The sequence below is a fragment of the Cebus imitator genome, unplaced genomic scaffold, assembly GCF_001604975.1.
Source record: "Cebus imitator isolate Cc_AM_T3 unplaced genomic scaffold, Cebus_imitator-1.0 Scaffold90, whole genome shotgun sequence".
NCBI classification, from domain to species: Eukaryota; Metazoa; Chordata; class Mammalia; order Primates; family Cebidae; genus Cebus; species Cebus imitator.
This window is the reverse complement of record NW_016107405.1, coordinates 3,708,978-3,728,433: the sequence shown is the minus strand read 5'-3', so window position 1 is coordinate 3,728,433 and position 19,456 is coordinate 3,708,978. Positions and strand designations below refer to the sequence as shown.

General features: G+C 37.3%; 1 non-coding gene across 1 annotated transcript; it reads left to right on the top strand.

Moving 5' to 3' along the window:
* The first annotated feature begins 17,203 nt into the window (after positions 1-17,203).
* LOC119472229 lies at positions 17,204-17,333 on the top strand. The gene has a single exon (XR_005201347.1). It is a non-coding gene; the product is annotated as a small nucleolar RNA SNORA25 (small nucleolar RNA).
* Positions 17,334-19,456: the final 2,123 nt, after the last annotated feature.

Sequence of the window (19,456 nt, the reverse complement as noted above, 5' to 3'; positions counted from 1 at the left end):
TAAGCAGAACCAAAGACAAAAACTACATGATTATCTCAACAGATGCAGAGAAGACCTTTGACAAAATTCAAAAGTCCTTTATGCTAAAACTAGGTATTGAAGGAATATATCTCAAAATAATAAAAGCTATTTATGACAAACCTACAGCCAATATCATACTGAATGGGAAAAACTAGAAGCATTCTCTTTGAAATCTGGCACTAGATAAGAATGCTCTCTATCACCACTCTTATTCAATATAGTGTTGGAAGTTCCAGCCAGAGCAATTAGGCAGAAAAAATAAATAAATAAATAAAGTGTTTTCAATGAGAAAAGGAGGAAGTCAAATTGTCTCTATTTGCAAACGACATGATTATATATTTAGAAGACCCTATCATCTCAGCACAATATCTCCTTAAACTTATAAGCACCTTTAGCAAAGTCTCAGTGTATAAAATCAATGTGCAGAAATCACAAGCAGTTGTATGCACCAATAACAGAATAACAGAGAGCCAAATCATGAGTGAACTCCCATTCACAATTGCTGCAAAGAGAATAAAATATCTAGGAAAACAACTAACAAAGGATGTAAAGGACTTCTTCAAGGAGAACTACAAACCACTGCTCAAGGAAAGAAGAGAGGACACAAACAAGGGGAGAAACATTCCATGTTCATGGTTAGGAAGAATCTATACTGTGAAAATGGCCATATTGCCCAAAGTAATTTATAGATTCAACGCTATCCCAATCAAGCTACCAATGACCTTCACAGAACTGGAAAAAACCACCTTAAACTTCATATGGAACCAAAAGAGAGCCCGCATAGCCAAGACAATCCTAAGCAAAAAGAACAAAGCTGGAGGCATCATGCTACCTGATTTCAAACTATATTGCAAGGCTACAGTAATCAAAACAGCATTGTACTTGTACCAAAACAGAGATATAGACCAATGGAACAGAACAGAGGCCTTGGAGGCAATGCTACACATCTACAACCATCTGATCTTTGACAAACCTGACAAAAACAAGCAATGGAGAAAGGATTCCCTGTTTAATAAATAGTATTGGGAAAACTGGCTAGCAGTGTGTAGAAAACAGAAACTGGACCCCTTCCTGACACCTTATACTAAAATTAACTCCTGATGGATTAAAGACTTAAACATAAGACCTAACACCATAAAAATCCTAGAAGAAAACCTAGGCAAAACCATTCAGGACATAGGCATAGGCAAGGACTTCATGACTAAAACACCAAAAGCGTTGGCAACAAAAGCCAAAATAGACAAATGGGACCTAATTAAATTCCAGAAAAAAAAAAAAAAAAAAAAAAAAAAAAAAAAAAAAAAAAAAAAAAAAAAAAAAAAAAAAAAAAATCATTAGAGTGAACCAACAACCAACAGAATGGGAAAAAATTTTTGCAATCTACCCATCTGACAAAGGGCTAATATCCAGAATCTACAAAGAACTAAAACAGATTTATAAGAAAAAAACAAACAAACCTATCCAAAAGTGGGAGAAGGATATGAACAGACACTTCACAAAAGAAGACATTTACAAGGTCAACAAACATGAAAAAGTGCTCATCATCACTGATTATTAGAGAAATGCAGATCAAAACCACATTGAGATACCACCTCACACTAGTTAGAATGGCAATCATTAAAAAATCTGGAGACAACAGATACTGGAGAGGATGTGGAGAAATAGGAACACTTTTATACTGTTTGTGGGAGTGTAAATTAGTTCAACCATTGTGGAAAACAGTGTGGCGCTTGTTCAAGGACCTAGAAATAGAAATTCCAGTTGACCTAGCAATCACATAACTGGGTATATACCCAAAGGATTATAAATCATTCTATTATAAAGACACATGCACATATATGTTCATAGCAGTACTGTTTACAATAGCAAAGACCTGGAACCAACACAAATGCCCATGGACGATAGACTGGACAAGGACAATGTGGCACATATACACCATGGAATACTATGCATCCATAAAAAACGATGAGTATGTGTCCTCTGTAGGGACATGGATGAATCTGGAAACCACCATTCTCAGCAAACTGACACAAGAACAGAAAATAAGCACCAAATGTTCTCACTCAGGCTGGTGTTATGAGAATACATGCACACAGGGAGGGGAATATCACACAGTGGGGTCTATTGGGGGTCCAAGGGAGGCACAGCGGGGTGGTGGGGTGGTTGGGGAAGGATAATATGGGGAGGAACACCAGAGGTAGGTGACGGGAGTATGGAGGCAGCAAACCGCATTGCCATGTGTGTACCTATGCAACAATCCTGCATGATCTGCACATGTATCCCAGAACCTAAAGTACAATTAAAAAAAAAAAGCAACACAGAATTTTTTTAAAAAGTTGCAAAGAATAGAGTTGTAAATATTTATTGCATGTGTATTATGAACTAGGAAGTTTTTTAGCCTTTGTAGATAAATCATAAGTGATACCTCAAAAAAAATCCTTATCTTCATCATACTTATTATATAGTTGGAGAGAAACATTATAAACAAACTAATAAAACAGTATGTCAGATTAGCACTTTGGGAGGCTGAGGTGGGCGGAGCACTTGAGGTCAGAGCTTGAGACAAACCTAGCCAACATGGTAAAACCCCATTTCTACTAAAAAATAAAAATAAATCAGATGACAGATTACAAGTGCTATATGGAAAAAGAAACATGAAAGGGAAAGTACTCTGGGTGGAAGAACAAAAAATGATATTTTAAAGCAGGGCATTTGGAGTAAGTATAACTGATAAAGGGATGTTTGAGGAGCTAGCTGAAGAAAGGGAAGAAGCTTGTCAGACAGCTATGTGTGTATGGTGTGTGGTGGTGATGGTGGGAGGTGTTTCAGGAAGAACAGTAACTGCAAAGTTTCTGAGGCAGAAATGAGTTTTGACACATTAAAAGGATAACAAAAACAGTGTCATAGAAGTGGAATTAACAAGGATAAGAATGGAAAAAAATGAGCAAAGAGGGCCAGCAGGAACCACATCATGTAGAGCCTTACAGGTTATTGTTCAAACTTTGGCTTTTACTGAGTAAAATGGGAAGCTATTGTACTCTTGGAGTGACATGATTTAGTTTAGCTTAGGATTGAAAAGTATCTTCATGGCTTCTGTGATGAGACTATACAGCAAAAAAGTAAAAGTGGAAGCAAATAATACAGTTAGGAGGCTACCAGAATAATCCAATATAGCCTGTTTGATAAAATGCACATTGAGATGCACAAAAGGAAAATGAACATAGAGAAGTATGTCAAGGTCAAATAGCAATGCTCTTGTATGCCACTAAAAGAGATGAACTTAGTCTTGTATGTTGAGAAACTATTTAAGGATTTTAAGAAAGATGATAATTTGACTAGTGAGCATCAGAGGCAAATTAATCCCTGTCCTGAACTATAAACCACACTCCCAGTATCTTTATTTCCATTTTCATATAAACTTCATTTCATATATTGAGTTTCTTCATTCACCAGGAAACAGCTGGTAGCATATCCTGGTCTCACATCTTACACTTTTTCAAAATTTAGGGTACCTAATCTCCATCTTTTCTGATTGGTGTTGCACCAGAGGGCATGGTCTTCTGATGGGCAGCCTCCACTAAAAGCACATGTTTGCAGTCCTGCTTCTTCCTAGGATGTAGTAAAGTTGGAAAGAAGGCCACACCTATCCCCAACAATGAACAAAAGCTAGATAAACCAGAAAGCATAACTTTTTCTTAACCCGTCAGAGATCTGAATGACAAAGAAACTTAATAGACTGAAATTCAAGGAGGGATAGGCCCCTGTAATAAGTGACGGGATGTATAGATGGTCTCACCTTTGCCAGAGTATAGAAAGAACTGTGCTGGTTGCCATACAGTGGCAAAGAAGAAATCAACAAAACTGTTATCACATCTCTAAAGGCTGAGTGTGGGAGAGAGTGACAGTGTAGATCCAGGAAGACCCAGACACAATGGGATTTTGTATACACTCACAGACTCTTTTCCATGACCTTGGTCAGGTGCTCATGGGAAAGACTGGCATCAGGGAAGAAGACTAGAGAAAGTTTCCCTTGGTATTACAGCTAGTAAGAAAGGATCATGTGCTGCTACAGGAAAGGCACAAAACTCTACTTCTCACCCAGAAATCTCTTGAACACAGCCAGGGACGTGCGTGGGGAGAAAGAAGAGAAAAAGAGAATGTCAGAGAAGAATTCCTTGAAAAGACAGTGAATAAAAATTTCCCCCAAATAATGAAAGACATCAAATTGCATGCAAAAACTTGAGCATGGGTAGCAGGATAAATGTGATCATACACACACACCACTACACAATAAAGACACCTGTTTAGGCACACCTGTGTAGCAGGATAAGTGTTATCTCACACACACACACACACACACACACACACACACACACACGCCCCAACCACACAATAAAGACACCTGATTAGGCACACCTGCGTAGCAGGATAAATGTTATCACAGACACACACACACACACACACACACACCAAGCACACAATAAAGACACTTGTTTAGGCACATCATATTCAAAGTGCCAAAGCAAAAGACAGAAAATTACAAAGCCTGCCAAAGTAAAAGTGACACACACAGAGAAAGAGAACAGAATTACATCAGACTTCACGTCAGAAACTGCTAACTGAAAGAACAATGAAGTGACATGTTTGAAAGTACTGAAAGAATAAAAAAGGTCAATCGGGAATGCTATACTTAGTGAAAACTTCAAAACAAAAGCTGAATAAAGAATCAAATGTCAGAGATTGCTCTATTGAACTAAAAAGCAAGATCCAGCTGTTTTGCTCCCTACAAAACAAGTATAGTTTCATACACAATTAGTCTAAAAGAAAAATATATACTATGCAAACAATAATTATAAGAGAGCTGGAGTGGCCATACTAATATCAGATAAAATAAACTTTAATACAGAAATAATATTGGAGAGAAAAATGGATGCTTTGTAATGATAAAGGTATTAATACAGGCAGGGTGCAGTGGCTCACACCTGTAATCCCAGTACTTTGGGAGGCTGAGGCGGGCGGATCACAAGGTCAGGAGTTTGAGACCAGCCTGCCCAATATGGTGAAACCCTGTCTCTGCTAAAAATACAAAATTAGCCGGGCGTGGTGGTGTGCACCTGTAGTCCCAGCCACTTGGGAGGCTGAGGCAGAAGAATTGCTTGAACCTGGGAGGCAGAGGTCACTGTGAGCCAAGATACCACCACTGCACTCCAGCCTGGGTGGCAGAGTGAGACCCTGTTTCAAAAAAAAAAATAATGTCAATACATCAAGAAGATGTAATAATCATAAATGTATATGCACATCATAACAGTGCCCTCAAATATATAAAAAACTTATGTAATTTAAAAACCAAATAATTAGACAATTATACTTGAAGATCTTAATGTTCACTTCTTAAGAATCACTAAGACTATATGCTATTTTCTGTTTAATCACTAAACAGAAAAGAAGTAATAATATAGATTTGAGTAACACTATCAACTTGATAGGACACTCTACCTGATGTTCCATGAGAGGAAATAAATATATACCTTGGAATTCATCAAAATGTAAAACATTTATCTCTAAAGATAGTCATTAATAAAGTGAAAAGACAAGCCACAGACTGACAGGAAATATTTCTAAATCATGTATCTGTTAAGCACTTGTATGCAGAATATATGAAAAATTTTGCAACTTAAATAAAAAAGACTATTCAATTTAAAAAGTGGGTAAAGCATATGAATAGACACCAAATAAGGAACAACGGCAAGATTGTTAACACATTATTCAATAGGGACCTACAAATAAAACCACAGTGAAATACTACTACATACCCAATGGAATGGCTGCCATAAAAAAAGATAATGTTATTGTTGAAGATACAGAGAAACTGAGCCCTTCATACATTGTTGGTGGGAAATTCAAATTAGGTATACAGCTTTGGAAAAGAGCATGGCCATTTATTACGATATTACATATACATATACTATAGGACTCAAAAATTTCACTCTTAGCTTGTTACCCAAAAGGAATGAAAATGTATGTCCACATAAAGACATGAATGTATGTGTCTTGTCAGCTTCATTCCTATTCAACATAAACTGGAGAAATCCAAATGAACATCAACTGGTAAAAGGCTAAACAAATTGTGACATTTCCATATAATGACACACTTTCAGCAATTAAAAGGACCATCACTGATAAATGAAGCAATGCAGATGATCTTTAATAATATTATGCTGAGTGAAAAAAAGTCAGAAATAAATAATACATATTTATGTTTATATTTTTATGAAATTTCTAGAGAAGGCAAAGTTATAGATGCAGAATACAGATTGGTGGTTTCCTTAGGAATGGGGTGGGATGGGGAATTGACTGTAATTGGTTATGTGAGGAAGTGCTTTGGACCAGTGGTTCCCAAATTTTTAGGCATCAGGGATCAGTTTCATGGAAGACAATTTTCCATGGATGAGGCAGCAGTGGTAGTGGGTGGTTTGGGAAGAAACTGTTCTGTCTCAGCTTATCAGGCAGTCAACTGATTCTCATAAGGAGCGTGAAACCTTGATCCCTCACAAGTGCAGTTCACAACAGGGTGTACACTCATATAAGAATCTAATGTCCCTGCTGATATAACAAGAGGCGGAACTCAGGTGGTAATGCTCAAGCGCTGGCAGCTCACCTCCTGTTGTGCAGCCCAGTTCCTAACAGACCACTGTCTGTTAGGGGACTGTGGAAGTGCTTTGGACAATGGAAGTGTTTTAAAACAAAACTGTGGTTATGTTTCTAAGATTGTATGAAATTACTAACATTTCCTTAACCGCACACTTAAGCCGAATTTTGTAGCATGTTAATTATACCTCAAGAAAACTTTTTCAAAATATAGAAGAGAAAAAAGAAAAGCTTCTTGGTTAGGAATGATCTAATTCTACCTAACATAATTTTCTTGTCTCCTCTCTGACTTGGATGAGCTACTCTGCTATACTCAGGTTTGTGCTGAAGAGGGACATGGAAATATTCACCTCTCATTCTCTCTCTTCATCTCTCCCTTTTTTAATCAAATGCGAGGACTACAGTTAAATAAGCTGAAAGTAAGGACTGACTCCCTTGTTAAATTTAGAAGATTCAGTCTGTAATCTGTATATATTCACCCACTTTTTTACAGCCTTTACTATAACAATGATCTTGAGAAGGTGAACTATTGTTATTCATTGAGGGGAAAGACATATGAAGTTAAACTGCTGCTCCTAACCAAAAAAAAAAAAAAAAAAGTAATCAGAGAAGACAATGTAGTAGACTACTTAATGAACAAGAAAAAAAACCAAGAAAATATTTCTTGGAATCTGAAAAAAGAAAAAAAAAAAAAAAAGTACTCAGGTAATTCTGAAATAAATACCCATACATACCCATAACACGGGTAGAAACCAATAGGTTTGACTCCATTCACAGTTAATGACAAAGTAAATTAGTTTTGATAGTTCTTGTTTCTTTTTATCCAGATAGTTGAGGCTTAATCATAGGTATGCTCAAAACCAGTCCAAGAACAAGCTAAAATTCCATCATGTAAAAAAATTTCCAAAAGTCCTGTAGTTAATTGATTATCATATTTACCTCCCTATTCAGGTGAAGAGGTATACAAGTATGAAAATATGAGGTGAAATTGGTAATTTAAAGGTAATCTAGTCAGAATAGAGAACAGATTTCTACAGGGAAATAACAGAAGCACAGGCTATAAACAGTTTGAAGCCAGGTAATAGAAATCTTTGAAGTCTAGGGAATGTGCTATGAACCACAGTCTATTTTTAACAGAGGAGTTACAAAAGGAAAATGATATTTTATAAGAAATAGAGTTGTTGCATAACAGAACTGAAATGGGTGGAAATGGAAGAATGAAGCATTAAGGTATATTTTTGTTGTAGTAAACCAGGCATGGGGTAGTAACTAGGAAAGTGGCATCAGTGATGAAAATAGCATTGATCACACTCATCAGTTTTTGAGAATTTTTCTATTCAGCAAGCACTGGGCTAAACCTTTGCATTCATTATTTTATTTTATCTTCTCAGAATTATGATATATATATATATATGTATATATATACACACACATATATATATATTATACTCTCAGTTCTGGGGTACATGTGCAGAATAAGCAGGTTTGTTACATAGGTATACATGTGTCTGCATCCATCACCATGTCATTTACATTAGGTGATTTGCTGCATCCATCACCATGTCATCTACATTAGGTATTTCTCCTAATGTTATCCCTCCCCAATCCTCCTACCCCCTACTATCCCTCCCCTAGGCACCCCACCTCCACACACAGGCCCTGGTTTGTGATGTTCCCCTCCCTGTGTCCATGTGTTCTCATTGTTCAACACCCACTTATGAGTGAGAACATGAGGTGTCTGGTTTTCTGTTCCTGTGTTAGTTTGCTAAGAATGATAGTTTCCAGTTTTATCCATGTCCCTTAGAATTTTTGTTAGGAAAACAATATGCCCAGGACTACTCAGTGTGACAATTTGAAATCTGTGGCTTATAAAAGTAAAGAATTTTCTCAATATTATTTAGTTGGGAAATAGTAGAATAAAAGTACAAACTCGAGTCTTTCTTCTTAACTCTATTTTAAGAAACAGGACTTAATAATGTATATTAAGTACAGTTAATTTATTTAATTAAAGTGGCTGAGGACACCCACTGTAGAAGTTCCAGGTGGAATTTTGTTGCATCTAGAATTTGGATTGTGATTAGGAGAAAGCACATTGACAACACGAACCCAAGTAGCAGAATAAGAATTCTGAGATGCTGTTTAACTGTATTTAAGTACTGACACCAGCGCTGTTCTGCAGCGGTATATAACATCTTCAATGCAACTGTGAAGCCCATTCCATATTAACAACGTATTTCCATTTATCTTTGTAAATAATGTACAAACTTATACAAATATGGATGGAATACCTAGAGATTATTTTCTACCATGGAGACATGGATCAAATTTTAGCTTCCATCACATCAATAATAAAGGCTTTAATTACTGAGGATAGTATGTTGAGGTGAACCTTGCTAACAGGGCTGAAATCCCAAAGCACTGAACCATTCCGTCTACTTTAAACCATGTTATAATCTTTTTTTTCTTAATTTTTGAGACGGAATCTTGCTCTGTTGCCAGGCTGGAGTGCAGTGGCATGATCTAGGCTCACTGCAACCTCCACCTTCTGAGTTCAAGAGATTCTCATGCCTCAGTTTCCCAACCAGCTCAAATTATAGGCACTCACCACCATATCCAGCTATTTTTTTGCATTTTTAGTAGAGATGGGGTTTCACCATGTTGGCCAGGACGGTCTTGATCTCCTGACCTTGTGATCCACCTGCCTCAGCCTCCCAAAGTGTTGGGATTATAGGCGAGAGCCACTCCACCTGGCCAGTGATAATCTTCAGTTGGCATTAGATAAGCTATAAACCTTGATTTTCTTTAAAACTGTGTCAACCTTTGACATAGCATTAGTGAAACAAAGCAAATAAACGATTTTTCATTAAAAATTTTCTCAAATATCAAATATTAAAATATTCTTTTATAATTAAACTAATGGGAAAGTCTATATGATAAAGGAATATTTTAAAATATAAATTAAAATCACACTCATATATTTTATTTCTTAAAAGTGATTATTCTGTCAGTAATAAGTCTGTGGTCTTTAAGACACTACTGATTAATTCTCAGTTTAGTGGATTTAGAGGCGTGCAGAAAATGTACATCCCAGGAACTCATCAATCAGTCCAATCGTGTGATCAGGAGTCTCTCATTTAATTAATAATCGCACTTCATATTCATATAGCATTTTATAAATCTGATATCCTTAAATTTGGCAGACATGCTTTATCTGCAACAAAGAAAACAATCAGAATTTGGAATAAGATTTTAATGAGTAATGCCTTAAAATATTAGATCAAAGACACCCATCACTTTTTTCAGAAAAAGGAAAATGTGATCACCAAGCTTAAGTATGCTGTATATTAAATGAAAATCCTGATCATAAAGAAAGGTAATATCTACTCAAAAGTATAATTTCTGTACTTTGAAAATCATCTCAGCAAGAATTATCTTCCCCTATCAAATTGTAGCACTTGTCAAAATCAACTGTAAAGTATTTCAAGTGCTCTTCTGAATCAACAAAACAGATGTATAGCAATGCGAGGTTGCAGGGAGAAGGAAATAACAGTGAACCAGAGGCCCATCAGTGCCCTTAATCTCTTGAACCCACACTTAACACAGTAGACACTGTAGATCTTTGGGACACTGCTCATAAGAGGGAAATACAAGGCTGATTTTTAATAATATGTAAAAATATGTAAAAATTATTTCTTTCTGCTTTTCTTCTAGGCTTGTCCTTTCTTTACATTCCTGAATAGATCATAGACATGTCATATTTTTGGGGGGGGGATGGGGGAGTGGTTGCTACTAGTAATTATAAGAACTCTGATACAATTTGAGAAATTAGAAGGTAAGGCTGTAAAAGACAATAAGGGAGTAATTATTTTATCACAGGTAAAATTTTGCTTTTACCTTTGCTTTTTAATCAAAGTTTTTTTCTACTTTACTGATCAGCAGTTTTTTCCTTTTGTTTGACAGTATATTTCAGAATTTAGAACCAGATCCTCTGTAGTCAGATTTTCAGGCTTAAATCCTAGCTCTGCATTCTATTATGTGAGCTTGGGCAAATTAGTTAGCCTCTCTACACCTTATAAGTAGAATGGAGATAATAACAACAGTACCTGCCTCATGGGATTGTTTTGAGGATGCCCTGAGATGATTCTGGTATGGCACTGAAAATACTGCCAAGGACTTAGTACTCAAATATGATTTTTAGATTTTTGTCTTGTCAATAACATTCAAATGCTATGGTTCTCTTTGTTAATTGAGAATAACGAAATCATTCTTACTGATGTTTTCTAGCATACTGTAAGAAACACTGAAAATTTGAGTCTTTGAGATTATGTTTATAATTTGTAGGTATATTTTAACAGAACAATAAAAGTAATCATATTAGGCTAGCTAAATCTAGACTTTCACCTTTTTTAGAAAGAGTTACTCAAACAGAGGATTGTTTCTTGACATAGACAAAATTATATGGCTGGGGCTAAGATTTGTGTGGTCCCATCATAAGCACACTTCACTTCTATGTTGACTTTAGAACCTAACCACTGTGCAAGGTGTATTTTCTTGAAAAAAGTATTCAAATGACATGAGAATAATGTGTTTCTTGAAGGGCACTACAGATAACACCAACTTTGAAGAACAAGAACAACAGTCAGATTTCCCTTACTTTCCATTCTCTTACTCTCAGAATTTTAGTGAGGGGAAGGTGAGGACAGAATGAGACATATGTCCAAAGCTCCAAACACACCACTCAGAAAGTAGTCTTAGGAAAATCTGCAACTCAGAAGTGAGGAAGCAAGCACAAAACATTGCCTGAGCCACCATTTATTATCACAATTATACAATTGTTTCTTCTCTCTGCATTAAACAATCCTACCCAACATTTAAGACCCAAATAAATATTTGCATTTCTGGGTTATCTTTCTCAACTCCTACAGACATATTTATCTGCTCCCTCTTTTGTGTTTTCAGAGTCTTTGTGGCAGTTATATCACATCATTCAAATTGCATTGTGATTTATGTCTTCTTTTTCTCCATTTGATTATTATCTCCTCAAGGAAAATAGCTACTATTACTAACATTAAGCATGGGGCCTGGTGTGAATTAGGAACTCAGTAAATGTCCACTGAAATCCATTGTTTGTTTGTTGACTTCCTGTCTTGATGACCTGTCAATGCTGTCAGTGGAATATTGAAGTCCCCCACTATTATTGTGTTCCTGTCTACCTTATTTCTTATATCAATTAGTAATTGTTTTATAAATTTGGGAGCTCCAGTGTTAAGTATATATATATGTTTAGGGTTGTAATATTTTCCTGTTGGAAAAGGCCTTTTACCATTATATAATGTCTCTTTGTCTCTTTTAATTCCTGTTGATTTATCTAATATAAGAATAGCTATCCCTGCTTGCTTTTGGTGTCTATTTGCATAAATTGCCGGTTTCCACCCCTTTACTTTAAGTTTATGTGAGTCCTTACGTGTTAGGTGGGTCTCCTGAAGGTAGTAGATATTTGATTGGTGAGTTCTCATCCATTCTGCAATTCTCTATCTTTTAAGTGGAGCATTTAAGTCATTTACATTAAATGTTAATATTGCAATGTGAGGTACCATTGCATTCACCGTGATTTTTGTTGCCTGCATACTTTTGTTTTATGTTTTGTTTTTGCTTTTTAACATGCATTTTTGTTTGATAGGTCCTGTGTGATTTATGCTTTAAAGAGGTTTTGTTTTGATGTGCTTCCAGGATTTGTTTCAAGATTTAGAGCTCCTTTTAGCAGTTCTTGTAGTGGTGGCTTGGTAATGGCAAATTCTCTCAGGATTTGTCTGAAAATTACTGTATCTTTCTTTCATATATGATGATTACTTTCACTGGATACAAAATTCTTGGCTGATAATTGTTTTGTTTGAGGTAGCAGAAGACAAGGCCCCAAACCCTTCTAGCTTGTAGGGTTTCTGCTAAGAAATTTGCTATTAGTATGATATAGGTTAGCAGGTGCTTCTGTGTCATAGCTCTTATTTCCTTTGTCTTAACTTTGGGTAACCTGATTATAAGGTACCTAAGTGAAGACCTTTTTGTAATGAATTTTCCAGGTGTTCTTTGTGTTTCTTATATTTGGATGTATAGGTCTCTAGCAAGGTCAGGGGAGTTTTCCTTGATTATTACCCCAAATATATTTTCCAAGCTTTTAGAGTTTTCTTCCTCAGGAACACCAATTATTCTTAAGTTTGGTCATTTAGCAGAATCCCAGACTTCTTGAAGATTTTCTTCATATTTTCTTATTTTTTTTATTTGTTGGATTAATTACAAGACCTTGTCTTCAAGCTCTAAATTTATTTCTTCTACTTGTTCAATTCTATTGCTGAGACTTTCCAGAGGATTTTGCATTTCTAAAAGTGTGTCCAAAGTTTCCTGAATTTTTTATTTTTGTAAAGGTATCTATTTTCTTGAATATTTCTCCCTTCACTTCTTGTGTCATTTTTTGGATTTCCTTGCAATTGGCTTCACCTTTCTCTGGTTCCTCACTGCTTAACTTAATAACTAACTTCCTGAATTCTTTTTCAGGTAAATCAAGGATTTTTTTTTCTCAGTTTGAGTCCCATTGTTGGTGAACTAGTGTGATTTTGGGGGTTGTCGAAGAGCCTTGTTTTGTCATATTACCAGGGTTGATTTTTTGGTTCCTTCTCATTTGGGTAGGCTCTGTCAGAGGGAAGGTCTAGGGCTGAAGGCTATTGTTCAGATTCTTTTGTCCCATTGGGTGTTCCCTTGATGTAGTACTCTCCCTCTTTTTTCTGTGGATGTGGCATCCTGTGAGACCAACTGCAGTGATTGTTGTCTCTCTTCTGAGTCTAGCCACCCAGCAAGTCTACTGGACTCTGGGTTGGTACTGGGGGTTGTCTGCACAGAGTCCTGTGATGTGAACCGTCTATGGGTCTCTTATCTATGGATACCAGTGCCTGCTCCAGTGGAGGTGGTTGCAGGGAGTGCAATAAGCTCCATGGGGGTCCTTAGCTTTGGTGTTAATGGTCTATTTTTGTGCTGGTTGGCCTCCTGCCAGGAGGTGACGTTTTACAGAAAGCATCAGCTGTAGTAGTGTGGAGAGGACTGGCAGTGGGTGGGGCTCTAGAACTCCCATGATTATATGCCCTTTGTCTTCAGCTTCCAGGTTGAGTAAGGACGGACCACCAGGTAGAGGCAGAGCTAGGCATGTCTGAATTCAGACTCTCCTTGAGTGAGTCTTGCTGCAGCTGTTGTGGCGGTTGGGGGTGATATTCCCAGGTCGTTGGAGTTGTGTACTTAGGAGGATCATGGCTGCCTCTGCTGAGTCATGCAGGTTGTCAGGGAAGTGGGGGAAAACCAGCAGTCACAGTCCTCACACAGCTCCCACACAAATTGAAGGGCCAGTCTGACTCCCACCAAGCACCCTCCCAACAGTCCCCAATCTGTTTCCAGGTAGAAGGCATGTTGGGCTTGAGAACCTACCCCTGGTCACCCACCTCCCAGCTCAGATCTTCTCCAACCTGTGGAGTCTGCACGCCGGATTTGCATCCTCCCTGGAGTTCTGGCCAGGAGGCTTCTTGCCCCATTCACATTTTTACAAAGTTCAGCTAGAGATTTCCTTCTCCCTGTGGAGCGTTACCCCCTGCTCCTCCGGTCACCCTCCTGATCCCTAGGGCACTCACAGTATTTGGGGTGTCTCCGGGGTCCTCTAGGAGCAGTCTGCTTCCTTCAGAGGGTCTGTGGGTCCTCTCGGGATTGCTGGTTTGTTCTTGCAGTCAATCTGGAGCTACAATTCACAATGAGAGCTTCCGCGGCTGCTCTGCTCAGCGTTGCAATCTAGTCCTGCCTCCTATTCACCTTAGGAGTTCAACAGCAAACTGCATGGGATTGAAAGACACCGAAGAACTGCCAGGTCTGTGGGCCTTAAGCCCGATCCATAGAAAGGGGCTGTACTGCTTACCTCACTGTGTTCTATATCTCCACCTAGTCATCCTCAATTTGTCATCTTCCGAGTCTTCCAAAGTCAAGGAAGGAGAAGGGGTCATGTGTGGAATTGTGTAAAAAGAAAAAAAGTAGATTTAATTGGTGCTCATTTTGTTCTCATTTAGTCCTCAGTACCCTTTGAGGGGTTCACATGCTAAATGCTGAATTGTCCATGGAGCAGAGGTGGGCTCTTCTGTGTCCTCGTTGAACTACTGTATTACACCACTCTCTAGTTAGCATCTCAGCTCTTGCGCACATCAGTTCATGTCACCACTTGTTACTGCTTCCATGGAAGAAAGCCCTTTTAGTCCAAGAAAGACACATGGAAACTGCTTGAGCTTATCACTTTTTGTAGTATCCACTTCCCACATAGGAAACGATGTATCTTTTCTGAAGGTGGGCTGACTCTTGCTGCCCTCTTTGTGGTCAAACTTCTGCCTTGAAAAAAATTACAAGATAGAAACTCCAAAACTCCAAAGGATACCAGTTGAAGCTCCTAAGACTTTTCTTACCATATGCCACTCAAGCGGCAGCATGGGTGGGCCTGTGCATGAATGCAGCTCAGCAAGCATCCAGCCAGGGATAGCAATGCCAGTTCTTATGCCATCCTTAATCTCTAAAAGTAGTTCTTTTTGGAGCATAATGATCACTTAAAGGAATGGCATCCTTTGCCTTTCCTTCAGATATGGGATGGGGTGGAAAATAACCCAGAATGGCTCACTTTCTGCCAACTTTCCCCTTCAAGAAAATTAGGAAGTTAGCTTTTGTACACTAGATAGAATGTTGGGTATTGACGGCAGAAAGACCAATTTGGCTAACTCTTAGCAAACTCAAGAGAGGGGAGTCTGACAGCTTTTTTGGCTGTTTTGATTAGAATGTGGAAGTACTTACTACTTGTTGTCCACAGCATGGGGCTTTAGCCAAAATTTTAAAATACAGGAATGGTCCCATTCAACGTATTATGACACATGGTCTTTGAAAGTTTCAGAGAAGTACAAAGAAGAAAATTAAAATCACCTGTAATTTCTCCATTGCTAGTTTTTGTGTCAATGTCCATTATCTTTTCTAGCTACACATAAAATAAATCCATGTAAATATGTGTTCAGAATCATACATATCCATTTAATCTTTGATTTTTCGACTTGAATTTATTCAAATAAAATTTATCACTCTCATAAAGCATAATCTTCAGTGACGCAGAGGTTTGCATTATTTTACAAAAGTTGCAAAAAGAAGACAAATTTCTTTTGGTGCTTATGTAATCCTTTGATGAACAACTTTTCTCATTAAGTTATTTATCAAATATATTTTCAGTGCCACTGTGTGCCAGGCATACATGTATGCCTGGAATACGTTAGGAACAAGACAAATATGGCATGACTTTGTTAGCAAAAAGGGACAAGAGGGAAACTCTGGGGTTATGAATGTGTTCACTATCTCTGTCGTGATGTTGGTTTCATGGCTATATCCAGATGTCAAAACTTAAGAAATTTTATACTTTTAAAATGTATAATTTATTTTACCTCATTAATACTTTTATAACACTGTTTAAAAAGGAAAGAAGTATCTACTGGGAGAAGACAATGTTTGGTAAGCATATTTAAATATCATACACATTTTGAAGTCAAAGTGCAGTTTAATATGGAAGCACATAGCAGGAAGCTCTAACTTAATTTTGGAGAGGTATCAGAGAATGCGTCCCTGATGGTTTAGAGGAGGACGAAGCATGAATAAAAACTAGTTAGGTTACAAGATGGGCAAAACAAGGGGATGGTTGGAGAATAATTCTACACAAAAGACTTTCAGAGTTCCATGATCCTGAATTGCAAAAAAAAAAAAAAAAAGAAAAGTACAATGATCTAAAAGAGGAGGATCATAAAAGTGATTTAAGAGAAACTCATAGAATAGCAAGAAATGAAAGTAAAGAATGAGACAGAGACCAAAATCTACAGGAAAGATTTTCTGAATCACATTATATCATAAGAGCAAAGAGTGTTAAGCAAGTCTGTTGTAATAAATGATTTGTGTATTTGATTGTGTGTTTAAATATCGCTATGCCTATTATGTAGGGGAACTGCTGTGGATTCGGGAAGCTGAACATAATTGAATTAATGTGGCTACATAGTGCACTTTTGGGGATGGGTATGACATAAGATTACTGCATTAGTTTAGTCATATCTGAGATTGTGATTTGAACTAGATTAGCCACAATAGGCATTTAGGTGGCAGACTTGATCAGACTTGGTAAGTGATTATATATGGTAGCGGAGGAAAGGGGACATATATTATAAATCCCAAATTTTCAGTTAGGGAACCTGGGTGGTACCTTTTATTGAGATTGTTAATACTGGAACTACAGTGAGCTTGAAGGAAGGAAAGGAATTTGTTCAGTTGTAAATACATTAAATTTGAGATGTCTGTGTGATAATTAAGTAGGGAACTAAAATAAGCAGGTGTATCTACTTGTAACCAAGCAGATGAGCTTGGGATTTGGCTTTCAAGAGATTTCAGAGTAGATATGATTGCTTAGATAGTGAGCAATGATTTGGTTTTAGACCGAGTCTTTAGGCCATTTTAAAGAGGGCTCATGGGACTGTGAAAACAAGAAGAGTTCTTACTACTGTTGACGAAAGACTGAAGTTCTCTACAGGTTGCCAAAGCATTCAATGGTGCTGTTTTCCTGAGGAGATAAAAGACTTAGAAAGAGAAAAAAAAAATAGACTTGAGTCTCAAGAAACACTAACATTTACTATTTTGGTAGAAAGGAAGGAGTAAGCAAAGGGATCTGAGAAGAATCAGCCAAAGATCTAAAAAAAACAAATAAACAAACAAAAAACCTCTGGTGTTACAGAGCTGAGAGGCTGCTACTAAAAAGTAAGAGGAAGACTAGGAAATGTCCTCCATTTGACTTATTGCATGGGGCTGTATTGTCTTCCTATTGCTGCTGTAATAAATTAGCACATATTTGGCTTAAAACAACACAAATTTATTCTTTTCCAGCTCTGGAGATCAGAAGTCTGGAATTAGCTTTACTGGATTGACGTAAGGTGTTATTAGCAGGGCTGATTCTTTCTGAAGTCTCTAGGGGAGAATCTGTTTCGTTGCCTGTACTGGCTTTAAAAAATACATATTTTATTTTAATACCTTTTGGGGTACAAGTGGTTTTGAAATACATGGTGAATTCCATAGTGGTAAATGCTGAGATTTTATCACACCTGCCATTTTTTCATTTATTTGCCTTTTCTAGCTTCAAAAGACTGTCTGAAATTTTCAGCTCCTGACCTTCCTCAAATCACTACAACCTGCAACCTCTTTTTTTGCTCTGAGACCAGGTCTCAGGCTGAAATGAAGTGGACCGATCATGGCTCACTGCAGCTTCAACTTCCTGGGCTCAAGCAATCCTTCTACCTCAGCCCTCCAAGTAGCTGAGAAAACTAGTGCGCTTTAGCCTGGCTTTTTTTTTTTTTTTTTTTATTTTATTTTTTATATGATTTTTTTTTTTTTTTTTTTTTTTAATAGCAGAGATGAGGTTTCATTATGTTGTCCAGGCTTGGCTTGAACTCCTGGGCTCAATGATACTCCCCCTCTTGGCCTCCCAAAGTGCTGAGGTTACTGTAAGCCACGGCACCCAGTCCCAAGCTATTTCTTATGTCATATCTCCTGCCACTCTCCTGTAGCAGCTTTGCCCTCTGCCCCCCTATTTTAAGGCCGCATACGATTACATCGTTTGGCCCACGCATAATCCAGGCTACCCTCCCAATCTTAAGATCATTAAATTTAATCATATTTGCAAAGTCCCTCTTGCCATTTAAGGTAACATATTAACAGAATCTCAGAATTAGAATATTGGCATTTGGAAAGGAGGTATTCAACCTACCACAGAGGTCATTGTACAAATACTAAAAAATAATGTATATCAAGTTAAACAGAGCTTGGTAGTGAGTGGGAGGTAAGAACAACAGAGAAAGAATGTGTAACCAATTTTGTAAAATTTTGCCATGATTTGGGAGAAGAGAGAAAAATTAGAAGAGAGGAGATAAATGTGTTGGAGGAGGGCTTTTGATTATAGTGGAAAATACTGAATGTGTTTAAATGCTGATGGGAAAAATCTAAAGAGCATCAGAGGGTGAAGATAGAGGAAGAGAAGGGTTAACAGGCTTTCAAGTTTTCTGATAAAAGCTGAGGGGCTGCAGTGAGGATCCTGGGAGGACTACGAATCCTTACTCAGAAGTATTTTTGAAACAATTTGAGTGTGGAATACTGTAACTAGCGGACAGCTTTGTTTTTATGCTTTTGAATTTAGTATTAACTTTTAAAACACAGTACATAGCTATTTATTCACTTTATGGTTTATGTTTTTATTAAATTTATTATTCTATTTTCTTTTTATGTCCTTTTCCCAAAGAAAATATTTTAAAAAACCCAAACTATGTTTCCTAGAAGTCTGAAATGAACAACAAAATTCTTGCTGAGGAAGGCTCTAGTTCTATAGATGCTGCATAATTGCTCTTCTTCATATTTTAAATTTCAATTTTTTTCTAACTTTGCATTGGTTTGGATTCTCTGTTAGATTTTACTAACCTATACTATCAAGTAAGCTACACTGAATATGTTACTGTTCCAAAGGTTTTTACTTAACATTTACATCACCATTGTTTTTCTCCCTTTCTTTCCATTATCATTTCTGTACATTCCAAATACAACAGATCATGGCTTCCACTGGGGAGCTCCAGGTAGAGCATTTCCAGTTTCCTATGATTGGTGCCTGCCATACCTGCTCACTGAAGATTATGTAAATTATGGCAGAGACCAAGTACCC